This window comes from Aulostomus chinensis, chromosome 17 (assembly GCF_037954235.1).
Source record: "Aulostomus chinensis isolate RoL2024-O1b breed Wild chromosome 17, RoL_Achi_v1.0, whole genome shotgun sequence".
NCBI lineage: Eukaryota > Metazoa > Chordata > Actinopteri > Syngnathiformes > Aulostomidae > Aulostomus > Aulostomus chinensis.
Genome location: NC_141336.1, coordinates 8,653,543 through 8,667,254, shown reverse-complemented (window position 1 = coordinate 8,667,254; position 13,712 = coordinate 8,653,543).

The window sequence follows — 13,712 nt, the reverse complement described above, 5'->3', positions numbered from 1 at the left end:
ACTTTGAACAAAAGTTATGGCTGTTTTGTGTCACAGGTCACAAATAGCGTTTTCTCAGCGAGAGAAAGCCAAAATGAACACTTCATGCAGAACTCCTGTATTTTGAGTAAAACTCACTGAAATCCACCTGTAAATTCAAGATTATGCATCTTTCTATGCTTTCAGGTTGAAACTTGACTGAAAACTCACTTCGAACAAAAGTTATGGCTGTTTTGTGTCACAGGTCACAAATAGCGTTTTCTCAGCGAGAGAAGGCCAAAATGAACACTTCATGCAGAACTCCTGAATTTTGATGAAAACTCACTGAAATCCACCTGTAACTTCAATTTTTATGCATCTTTCTATGCTTTCAGGTTGAAACTTGACTGAAAACTCACTTTGAAGAAAAGTTATGGCATTTTTGTATCACAGGTCACAAATAGTGTTTTCTCAGCGAGAGAAGGCCAAAATGAACACTTCATGCATAACTCCTGTATTTTGAGGAAAACTCACTGAAATCAAGCTTTAACTTCAAGTTTATGCATCTTTCTATGGTTTCAGGTTGAAACATGACTGAGAAATCACTTTGAACAAAAGTTATGGCTGTTTTTTTGTCACAGGTCACAAATAGTGTTTTCTCAGTGAGAGAAGGCCAAAATGAACACTTCATGCAGAACTCCTGTATTTTGATGAAAACTCACTGAAATCCACCTGTAACTTCAAGTTTATGCATCTTTCTATGCTTTCAGGTTGAAACTTGACTGAAAACTCACTTTGAAGAAAAGTTATGGCATTTTTGTATCACAGGTCACAAATAGTGTTTTCTCAGCGAGAGAAGGCCAAAATGAACACTTCATGCATAACTCGTGTATTTTGAGGAAAACTCACGGAAATTAAGCTTTAACTTCAAGTTTATGCATCTTTCTATGGTTTCAGGTTGAAACATGACTGAGAAATAACTTTGAACAAAAGTTATGGCTGTTTTTTTGTCACAGGTCACAAATAGTGTTTTCTCAGCGAGAGTAGGCCAAAATGAACACTTCATGCAGAACTCCTGTATTTTGATGAAAACTCACTGAAATCAAGCTGTATCTTCAAGTTTATGCATCTTTCTATGCTTTCAGGTTGAAACTTGACTGAAAACTCACTTTGAACAAAAGTTATGGTATTTTTGTGTCACAGGTCACAAATAGCGTTTTCTCAGCGAGAGAAGGCCAAAATGAACACTTCATGCAGAACTCCTGTATTTTGATGAAAACTCACTGAAATCCACCTGTAACTTCAAGTTTATGCATCTTTCGATGCTTTCAGGTTGAAACTTGACTGAAAACTCACTTTGAAGAAAAGTAATGACTGTTTTGTGTCACAGGTCACAAATAGCGTTTTCTCAGCGAGAGAAGGCCAAAATGAACACTTCATGCAGAACTCCTGTATTTTGATGAAAACTCACTGAAATCCACCTGTAACTTCGAGTTTATGCATCTTTCTATGCTTTCAGGTTGAAACTTGACTGAAAACTCACTTTGAAGAAAAGTTATGACTGTTTTGTGTCACAGGTCACAAATAGCGTTTTCTCAGCGAGAGAAGGCCAAAATGAACACTTCATGCATAACTCCTGTATTTTGAGGAAAACTCACTGAAATCCACCTGTAACTTCAAGTTTATGCATCTTTCTATGCTTTCAGGTTGAAACTTGACTGAAAACTCACTTTGAAGAAAAGTTATGACTGTTTTGTGTCACAGGTCACAAATAGTGTTTTCTCAGCGAGAGAAGGCCAAAATGAACACTTCATGCATAACTCCTGTATTTTGATGAAAACTCACTGAAATCCAACTGTAACTTCAAGTTTATGCATCTTTCTATGCTTTCAGGTTGAAACTTGACTGAAAACTCACTTTGAAGAAAAGTTATGACTGTTTTGTGTCACAGGTCACAAATAGCGTTTTCTCAGCGAGAGAAGGCCAAAATGAACACTTCATGCATAACTCCTGTATTTTGAGGAAAACTCACTGAAATCCACCTGTAACTTCAAGTTTATGCATCTTTCTATGCTTTCAGGTTGAAACTTGACTGAAAACTCACTTTGAAGAAAAGTTAAGACTGTTTTGTGTCACAGGTCACAAATAGTGTTTTCTCAGCGAGAGAAGGCCAATATGAACACTTCATGCAGAACTCCTGTATTTTGATGAAAACTCACTGAAATCCAACTGTAACTTCAAGTTTATGCATCTTTCTATGCTTTCAGGTTGAAACTTGACTGAAAACTCACTTTGAAGAAAAGTTATGGCTGTTTTGTGTCACAGGTCACAAATAGCGTTTTCTCAGCGAGAGAAGGCCAAAATGAACACTTCATGTAGAACTCCTGTATTTTGAAGAAAACTCACTGAAATCCACCTGTAACTTCAAGTTTATGTATCTTTCTATGCTTTCAGGTTGAAACTTGACTGAAAACTCACTTTGAAGAAAAGTTATGACTGTTTTGTGTCACAGGTCACAAATAGCGTTTTCTCAGCGAGAGAAGGCCAAAATGAACACTTCATGCATAACTCCTGTATTTTGAGGAAAACTCACTGAAATCAAGCTTTAACTTCAAGTTTATGCATCTTTCTATGCTTTCAGCTTGAAACTTGCCTGAGAAATCACTTTGAACAAAAGTTATGGCTGTTTTGTGTCACAGGTCACAAATAGTGTTTTCTCAGCGAGACAAGGCCAAAATGAACACTTCATACAGAACTCCTGTATTGTGATGAAAACTCACTGAAATCCACCTGTAACTTCAAGTTTATGCATCTTTCTATGCATTCAGGTTGAAACTTGACTGAAAACTCACTTTGAAGAAAAGTTATGACTGTTTTGTGTCACAGGTTACAAATAGCGTTTTCTCAGCGAGAGAAGGCAAAAATGAACACTTCATGCAGAACTCCTGTATTTTGATGAAAACTCAATGAAATCAAGCTGTATCTTCAAGTTTATGCATCTTTCTATGCTTACAGGTTGAAACTTGACTGAAAACTCACTTTGAACAAAAGTTATGGCTGTTTTGTGTCACAGGTCACAAATAGCGTTTTCTCAGCGAGAGAAGGCCAAAATGAACACTTCATGCATAACTCCTGTATTTTGATAAAAACTCACTGAAATCCACCTGTAACTTCAAGTTTATGCATCTTTCTATGCTTTCAGGTTGAAACTTGACTGAAAACTCACTTTGAAGAAAAGTTATGACTGTTTTGTGTCACAGGTCACAAATAGTGTTTTCTCAGCGAGAGAAGGCCAAAATGAACACTTCATGCATAACTCCTGTATTTTGAGGAAAACTCACTGAAATCAAGCTTTAACTTCAAATTTATGCATCTTTCTATGGTTCCAGGTTGAAACTTGACTGAAAACTCACTTTGAACAAAAGTTATGGCTGTTTTTTTGTCACAGGTCACAAATAGTGTTTTCTCAGCGAGAGAAGGCCAAAATGAACACTTCATGCATAACTCCTGTATTTTGAGGAAAACTCACTGAAATCAAGCTTTAACTTCAAGTTTATGCATCTTTCTATGGTTTCAGGTTGAAACATGTCTGTGAAATCACTTTGAACAAAAGTTATGGCTGTTTTTTTGTCACAGGTCACAAATAGTGTTTTCTCAGCGAGAGAGGGCCAAAATGAACACTTCATGCAGAACTCCTGTATTTTGATGAAAACTCACTGAAATCAAGCTGTATCTTCAAGTTTATGCATCTTTCTATGCTTTCAGGTTGAAACTTGACTGAAAACTCACTTTGAACAAAAGTTATGGCTGTTTTGTGTCACAGGTCACAAATAGCGTTTTCTCAGCGAGAGAAGGCCAAAATGAACACTTCATGCATAACTCCTGTATTTTGATAAAAACTCACTGAAATCCACCTGTAACTTCAAGTTTATGCATCTTTCTATGCTTTCAGGTTGAAACTTGACTGAAAACTCACTTTGAAGAAAAGTTATGACTGTTTTGTGTCACAGGTCACAAATAGTGTTTTCTCAGCGAGAGAAGGCCAAAATGAACACTTCATGCATAACTCCTGTATTTTGAGGAAAACTCACTGAAATCAAGCTTTAACTTCAAATTTATGCATCTTTCTATGGTTCCAGGTTGAAACTTGACTGAAAACTCACTTTGAACAAAAGTTATGGCTGTTTTTTTGTCACAGGTCACAAATAGTGTTTTCTCAGCGAGAGAAGGCCAAAATGAACACTTCATGTAGAACTCCTGTATTTTGAGGAAAACTCACTGAAATCAAGCTGTATCTTCAAGTTTATGCATCTTTCTATGCTTTCAGGTTGAAACTTGACTGAAAACTCACTTTGAAGAAAAGTTATGGCATTTTTGTGTCACAGGACACAAATAGCGTTTTCTCAGCGAGAGAAGTCCAAAATGAACACTTCATGTAGAACTCCTGTATTTTGATAAAAACTCACTGAAATCCACCTGTAACTTCAAGTTTATGCATCTTTCTATGCTTTCAGGTTGAAACTTGACTGAAAACTCACTTTGAAGAAAAGTTATGGCATTTTTGTATCACAGGTCACAAATAGTGTTTTCTCAGCGAGAGAAGGCCAAAATGAACACTTCATGCATAACTCCTGTATTTTGAGGAAAACTCACTGAAATCAAGCTTTAACTTCAAGTTTATGCATCTTTCTATGGTTCCAGGTTGAAACTTGACTGAAAACTCACTTTGAAGAAAAGTTATGACTGTTTTTTTGTCACAGGTCACAAATAGTGTTTTCTCAGCGAGAGAAGGCCAAAATGAACACTTCATGCAGAACTCCTGTATTTTGATGAAAACTCACTGAAATCAAGCTGTATCTTCAAGTTTATGCATCTTTCTATGCTTTCAGGTTGAAACTTGACTGAAAACTCACTTTGAACAAAAGTTATGTCATTTTTGTGTCACAGGTCACAAATAGCGTTTTCTCAGCGAGAGAAGGCCAAAATGAACACTTCATGCAGAACTCCTGTATTTTGATGAAAACTCACTGAAATCCACCTGTAACTTCAAGTTTATGCATTTTTCTATGCTTTCAGGAATAAACTTGACTGAAAACTCACTTTTAAAAAAATTTATGGCATTTTTGTATCACAGGTCACAAATAGTGTTTTCTCAGCGAGAGAAGGCCAAAATGAACACTTCATGCATAACTCCTGTATTTTGAGGAAAACTCACTGAAATCAAGCTGTAACTTCAAGTTTATGCATCTTTCTATGCTTTCAGGTTGAAACTTGACTGAAAACTCACTTTGAAGAAAAGTTATGGCTGTTTTGTGTCACAGGTCACAAATAGCGTTTTCTCAGCGAGAGAAGGCCAAAATGAACACTTCATGTAGAACTCCTGTATTTTGAAGAAAACTCACTGAAATCCACCTGTAACTTCAAGTTTATGCATCTTTCTATGCTTTCAGGTTGAAACTTGACTGAAAACTCACTTTGAAGAAAAGTTATGACTGTTTTGTGTCACAGGTCACAAATAGCGTTTTCTCAGCGAGAGAAGGCGAAAATGAACACTTCATGCAGAACTCCTGTATTTTGATGAAAACTCACTGAAATCCACCTGTAACTTCTAGTTTATGCATCTTTCTATGCTTTCAGGTTGAAACTTGACTGAAAACTCACTTTGAAGAAAAGTTATGGCATTTTTGTATCACAGGTCACAAATAGTGTTTTCTCAGCGAGAGAAGGCCAAAATGAACACTTCATGCATAACTCCTGTATTTTGAGGAAAACTCACTGAAATCAAGCTTTAACTTCAAGTTTATGCGTCTTTCTATGGTTTCAGGCTGAAACTTGACCAGGAAATCACTTTGAACAAAAGTTATGGCTGTTTTGTGTTACAGGTCACAAATAGCGTTTTCTCAGCGAGAGAAGGCCAAAATGAACACTTCATGCAGAACTCCTGTATTTTGATGAAACCTCACTGAAATCCACCTGTAACTTCAAGATTATGCATCTTTCTATGCTTTCAGGTTGAAACTTGACTGAAAACTCACTTTGAACAAAAGTTATGGCTATTTTGTGTCACAGGTCACAAATAGCGTTTTCTCAGCGAGAGAAAGCCAAAATGAACACTTCATGCAGAACTCCTGTATTTTGATGAAAACTCACTGAAATCCACCTGTAACTTAAAGTTTATGCATCTTTCTATGCTTTCAGGTTGAAACTTGACTGAAAACTCACTTTGAAGAAAAGTTATGGCATTTTTGTATCACAGGTCACAAATAGTGTTTTCTCAGCGAGAGAAGGCCAAAATGAACACTTCATGCATAACTCCTGTATTTTGAGGAAAACTCACTGAAATCAAGCTTTAACTTCAAGTTTATGCATCTTTCTATGGTTTCAGGTTGAAACATGTCTGAGAAATCACTTTGAACAAAAGTTATGGCTGTTTTTTTGTCACAGGTCACAAATAGTGTTTTCTCAGCGAGAGAGGGCCAAAATGAACACTTCATGCAGAACTCCTGTATTTTGATGAAAACTCACTGAAATCAAGCTGTATCTTCAAGTTTATGCATCTTTCTATGCTTTCAGGTTGAAACTTGACTGAAAACTCACTTTGAACAAAAGTTATGGCTGTTTTGTGTCACAGGTCACAAATAGCGTTTTCTCAGCGAGAGAAGGCCAAAATGAACCCTTCATGCAGAACTCCTGTATTTTGATGAAAACTCACTGAAATCCACCTGTAACTTCAAGTTTATGCATTTTTCTATGCTTTCAGGTTGAAACTTGACTGAAAACTCACTTTGAACAAAAGTTATGGCTGTTTTGTGTCACAGGTCACAAATAGCATTTTCTCAGCGAGAGAAGGCCAGAATGAACACTTCATGCAGAACTCCTGTATTTTGAGGAAAACTCACTGAAATCCACCTTTAACTTCAAGTTTATGCATCTTTCTATGCTTTCAGGTTGAAACTTGACTGAAAACTCACTTTGAAGAAAAGTTATGACTGTTTTGTGTCACAGGTCACAAATAGCGTTTTCTCAGCGAGAGAAAGCCAAAATGAACACTTCATGCAGAACTCCTGTATTTTGATGAAAACTCACTGAAATCCACCTGTAACTTCAAGTTTATGCATCTTTCTATGCTTTCAGGTATAAACTTGACTGAAAACTCACTTTTAAAAAATTTATGGCATTTTTGTATCACAGGTCACAAATAGTGTTTTCTCAGCGAGAGAAGGCCAAAATGAACACTTCATGCAGAACTCCTGTATTTTGATGAAAACTCACTGAAATCCACCTGTAACTTCAAGTTTATGCATCTTTCTATGCTTTCAGGTTGAAACTTGACTGAAAACTCATTTTGAAGAAAAGTTATGACTGTTTTGTGTCACAGGTCACAAATAGCGTTTTCTCAGCGAGAGAAGGCCAAAATGAACACTTCATGTAGAACTCCTGTATTTTGATGAAAACTCACTGAAATCCACCTGTAACTTCAAGTTTATGCATCTTTCTATGGTTCCAGGTTGAAACTTGACTGAAAACTCACTTTGAAGAAAAGTTATGACTGTTTTTTTGTCACAGGTCACAAATAGTGTTTTCTAAGCGAGAGAAGGCCAAAATGAACACTTCATGCAGAACTCCTGTATTTTGATGAAAACTCACTGAAATCAAGCTGTATCTTCAAGTTTATGCATCTTTCTATGCTTTCAGGTTGAAACTTGGCTGAAAACTCACTTTGAACAAAAGTTATGTCATTTTTGTGTCACAGGTCACAAATAGCGTTTTCTCAGCGAGAGAAGGCCAAAATGAACACTTCATGCATAACTCCTGTATTTTGATGAAAACTCACTGAAATCCACCTGTAACTTCAAGTTTATGCATCTTTCTATGCTTTCAGGTATAAATTTGACTGAAAACTCACTTTTAAAAAAATTTATGGCATTTTTGTATCACAGGTCACAAATAGTGTTTTCTCAGCGAGAGAAGGCCAAAATGAACACTTCATGCATAACTCCTGTATTTTGAGGAAAACTCACTGAAATCAAGCTGTAACTTCAAGTTTATGCATCTTTCTATGCTTTCAGGTTGAAACTTGACTGAAAACTCACTTTGAAGAAAAGTTATGGCTGTTTTGTGTCACAGGTCACAAATAGTGTTTTCTAAGCGAGAGAAGGCCAAAATGAACACTTCATGCAGAACTCCTGTATTTTGATGAAAACTCACTGAAATCAAGCTGTATCTTCAAGTTTATGCATCTTTCTATGCTTTCAGGTTGAAACTTGGCTGAAAACTCACTTTGAACAAAAGTTATGTCATTTTTGTGTCACAGGTCACAAATAGCGTTTTCTCAGCGAGAGAAGGCCAAAATGAACACTTCATGCATAACTCCTGTATTTTGATGAAAACTCACTGAAATCCACCTGTAACTTCAAGTTTATGCATCTTTCTATGCTTTCAGGTATAAACTTGACTGAAAACTCACTTTTAAAAAAATTTATGGCATTTTTGTATCACAGGTCACAAATAGTGTTTTCTCAGCGAGAGAAGGCCAAAATGAACACTTCATGCATAACTCCTGTATTTTGAGGAAAACTCACTGAAATCAAGCTGTAACTTCAAGTTTATGCATCTTTCTATGCTTTCAGGTTGAAACTTAACTGAAAACTCACTTTGAAGAAAAGTTATGGCTGTTTTGTGTCACAGGTCACAAATAGCGTTTTCTCAGCGAGAGAAGGCCAAAATGAACACTTCATGTAGAACTCCTGTATTTTGAAGAAAACTCACTGAAATCCACCTGTAACTTCAAGTTTATGCATCTTTCTATGCTTTCAGGTTGAAACTTGACTGAAAACTCACTTTGAAGAAAAGTTATGACTGTTTTGTGTCACAGGTCACAAATAGCATTTTCTCAGCGAGAGAAGGCGAAAATGAACACTTCATGCAGAACTCCTGTATTTTGATGAAAACTCACTGAAATCCACCTGTAACTTCAAGTTTATGCATCTTTCTATGCTTTCAGGTTGAAACTTGACTGAAAACTCACTTTGAAGAAAAGTTATGGCATTTTTGTATCACAGGTCACAAATAGTGTTTTCTCAGCGAGAGAAGGCCAAAATGAACACTTCATGCATAACTCCTGTATTTTGAGGAAAAATCACTGAAATCAAGCTTTAACTTCAAGTTTATGCATCTTTCTATGGTTTCAGGCTGAAACTTGACCAGGAAATCACTTTGAACAAAAGTTATGGCTGTTTTGTGTCACAGGTCACAAATAGTGTTTTCTCAGCGAGAGAAGGCCAAAATGAACACTTCATGCAGAAGTCCTGTATTTTGATGAAAACTCACTGAAATCAAGCTGTATCTTCAAGTTTATGCATCTTTCTATGTTTTCAGGTTGAAACTTGACTGAAAACTCACTTTGAACAAAAGTTATGGCATTTTTGTGTCACAGGTCACAAATAGCGTTTTCTCAGCGAGAGAAGGCCAAAATGAACACTTCATGCAGAACTCCTGTATTTTGATGAAAACTCACTGAAATCCACCTGTAACTTCAAGTTTATGCATCTTTCTATGCTTTCAGGTTGAAACTTGACTGAAAACTCACTTTGAAGAAAAGTTATGGCATTTTTGTATCACAGGTCACAAATAGTGTGTTCTCAGCGAGAGAAGGCCAAAATGAACACTTCATGCATAACTCCTGTATTTTGAAAAAAACTCACTGAAATCAAGCTTTAACTTCAAGTTTATGCATCTTTCTATGGTTCCAGGTTGAAACTTGACTGAAAACTCACTTTGAACAAAAGTTTTGGCTGTTTTTTTGTCACAGGTCACAAATAGTGTTTTCTCAGCGAGAGAAGGCCAAAATGAACACTTCATGCAGAACTCCTGTATTTTGATGAAAACTCACTGAAATCAAGCTGTATCTTCAAGTTTATGCATCTTTCTATGCTTTCAGCTTGAAATTTGACTGAAAACTCACTTTGAACAAAAGTTATGTCATTTTTGTGTCACATGTCACAAATAGCGTTTTCTCAGCGAGAGAAGGCCAAAATGAACACTTCATGCAGAACTCCTGAATTTTGAGGAAAACTCACTGAAATCCACCTGTAACTTCAAGTTTATGCATCTTTCTATGCTTTCAGGTTGAAACTTGACTGAAAACTCACTTTGAAAAAAAGTTATGGCTGTTTTGTGTCACAGGTCACAAATAGCGTTTTCTCAGCGAGAGAAGGCCAAAATGAACACTTCATGCAGAACTCCTGTATTTTGATAAAAACTCACTGAAATCCACCTGTAACTTCAAGATTATGCATCTTTCTATGCTTTCAGGTTGAAACTTGACTGAAAACTCACTTTAAACAAAAGTTATGGCTGTTTTGTGTCACAGGTCACAAATAGCGTTTTCTCAGCGAGAGAAGGCCAAAATGAACACTTCATGCAGAACTCCTGTATTTTGATGAAAACTCACTGAAATCCACCTGTAACTTCAAGTTTATGCATCTTTCTATGCTTTCAGGTTGAAACTTGACTGAAACCTCACTTTGAAGAAAAGTTATGGCATTTTTGTATCACAGGTCACAAATAGTGTTTTCTCAGCGAGAGAAGGCCAAAATGAACACTTCATGCATAACTCCTGTATTTTGAGGAAAACTCACTGAAATCAAGCTTTAACCTCAAGTTTATGCATCTTTCTATGGTTTCAGGTTGAAACATGTCTGAGAAATCACTTTGAACAAAAGTTATGGCTGTTTTTTTGTCACAGGTCACAAATAGTGTTTTCTCAGCGAGAGAAGGACAAAATGAACACTTCATGCAGAACTCCAGTATTTTGATGAAAACTCACTGAAATCAAGCTGTAACTTCAAGTTTATGCATCTTTCCATGCTTTCAGGTTGAAACTTGACTGAAAACTCACTTTGAACAAAAGTTATGGCTGTTTTGTTTCACAGGTCACAAATAGCGTTTTCTCAGCGAGAGAAGGCCAGAATGAACACTTCATGCAGAACTCCTGTATTTTGAGGAAAACTCACTGAAATCCACTTGTAACTTCAAGTTTATGCATCTTTCTATGCTTTCAGGTTGAAACTTGACTGAAAACTCACTTTGAAGAAAAGTTATGACTGTTTTGTGTCACAGGTCACAAATAGCGTTTTCTCAGCGAGAGAAAGCCAAAATGAACACTTCATGCAGAACTCCTGTATTTTGATGAAAACTCACTGAAATCCACCTGTAACTTCAAGTTTATGCATCTTTCTATGCTTTCAGGTTGAAACTTGACTGAAAACTCATTTTGAAGAAAAGTTATGACTGTTTTGTGTCACAGGTCACAAATAGCGTTTTCTCAGCGAGAGAAGTCCAAAATGAACACTTCATGTAGAACTCCTGTATTTTGATAAAAACTCACTGAAATCCACCTGTAACTTCAAGTTTATGCATCTTTCTATGCTTTCAGGTTGAAACTTGACTGAAAACTCACTTTGAAGAAAAGTTATGGCATTTTTGTATCACAGGTCACAAATAATGTTTTCTCAGCGAGAGAAGGCAAAAAATGAACACTTCATGTATAACTCCTGTATTTTGAGGAAAACTCACTGAAATCCACCTGTAACTTCAAGTTTATGCATCTTTCTATGGTTCCAGGTTGAAACTTGACTGAAAACTCACTTTGAAGAAAAGTTATGACTGTTTTTTTGTCACAGGTCACAAATAGTGTTTTCTCAGTGAGAGAAGGCCAAAATGAACACTTCATGCAGAACTCCTGTATTTTGATGAAAACTCACTGAAATCAAGCTGTATCTTCAAGTTTATGCATCTTTCTATGCTTTCAGGTTGAAACTTGACTGAAAACTCACTTTGAACAAAAGTTATGTCATTTTTGTGTCACAGGTCACAAATAGCGTTTTCTCAGCGAGAGAAGGCCAAAATGAACACTTCATGCAGAACTCCTGTATTTTGATGAAAACTCACTGAAATCCACCTGTAACTTCAAGTTTATGGATCATTCTATGCTTTCAGGTATAAACTTGACTGAAAACTCACTTTTAAAAAAATTTATGGCATTTTTGTATCACAGGTCACAAATAGTGTTTTCTCAGCGAGAGAAGGCCAAAATGAACACTTCATGCATAACTCCTGTATTTTGAGGAAAACTCACTGAAATCAAGCTGTAACTTCAAGTTTATGCATCTTTCTATGCTTTCAGGTTGAAACTTGACTGAAAACTCACTTTGAAGAAAAGTTATGGCTGTTTTGTGTCACAGGTCACAAATAGCGTTTTCTCAGCGAGAGAAGGCCAAAATGAACACTTCATGTAGAACTCCTGTATTTTGAAGAAAACTCACTGAAATCCACCTGTAACTTCAAGTTTATGCATCTTTCTATGCTTTCAGGTTGAAACTTGACTGAAAACTCACTTTGAAGAAAAGTTATGTCATTTTTGTATCACAGGTCACAAATAGTGTTTTCTCAGCGAGAGAAGGCCAAAATGAACACTTCATGCATAACTCCTGTATTTTGAGGAAAACTCACTGAAATCAAGCTTTAACTTCAAGTTTTTGCATCTTTCTATGGTTTCAGGCTGAAACTTGACCAGGAAATCACTTTGAAGAAAAGTTATGGCATTTTTGTATCACAGGTCACAAGTAGTGTTTTCTCAGCGAGAGAAGGCCAAAATGAACACTTCATGCATAACTCCTGTATTTTGAAAAAAACTCACTGAAATCAAGCTTTAACTTCAAGTTTATGCATCTTTCTATGGTTCCAGGTTGAAACTTGACTGAAAACTCACTTTTAAAAAAAGTTATGGCTGTTTTGTGTCACAGGTCACAAATAGTGTTTTCTCAGCGAGACAAGGCCAAAATGAACACTTCATGCAGAACTCCTGTATTTTGATGAAAACTCACTGAAATCCACCTGTAACTTCAAGTTTATGCATCTTTCTATGCTTTCAGGTTGAAACTTGACTGAAAACTCACTTTGAAGAAAAGTTATGACTGTTTTGTGTCACAGGTCACAAATAGCGTTTTCTCAGCGAGAGAAGGCCAAAATGAACACTTCATGCAGAACTCCTGTATTTTGATGAAAACTCAATGAAATCAAGCTGTATCTTCAAGTTTATGCATCTTTCTATGCTTTCAGGTTGAAACTTGACTGAAAACTCACTTTGAACAAAAATTATGGCTGTTTTGTGTCACAGGTCACAAATAGCGTTTTCTCAGCGAGAGAAGGCCAAAATGAACACTTCATGCAGAACTCCTGTATTTTGATGAAAACTCACTGAAATCCACCTGTAACTTCGAGTTTATGCATCTTTCTATGCTTTCAGGTTGAAACTTGACTGAAAACTCACTTTGAAGAAAAGTTATGGCATTTTTGTATCACAGGTCACAAATAGTGTTTTCTCAACGAGAGAAGGCCAAAATGAACACTTCATGCATAACTCCTGTATTTTGAGGAAAACTCACTGAAATCAAGCTTTAACTTCAAGTTTATGCATCTTTCTATGGTTCCAGGTTGAAACTTGACTGAAAACTCACTTTGAACAAAAGTTTTGGCTGTTTTTTTGTCACAGGTCACAAATAGTGTTTTCTCAGCGAGAGAAGGCCAAAATGAACACTTCATGCAGAACTCCTGTATTTTGATGAAAACTCACTGAAATCAAGCTGTATCTTCAAGTTTATGCATCTTTCTATGCTTTCAGCTTGAAACTTGACTGAAAACTCACTTTGAACAAAAGTTATGTCATTTTTGTGTCACAGGTCACAAATAGC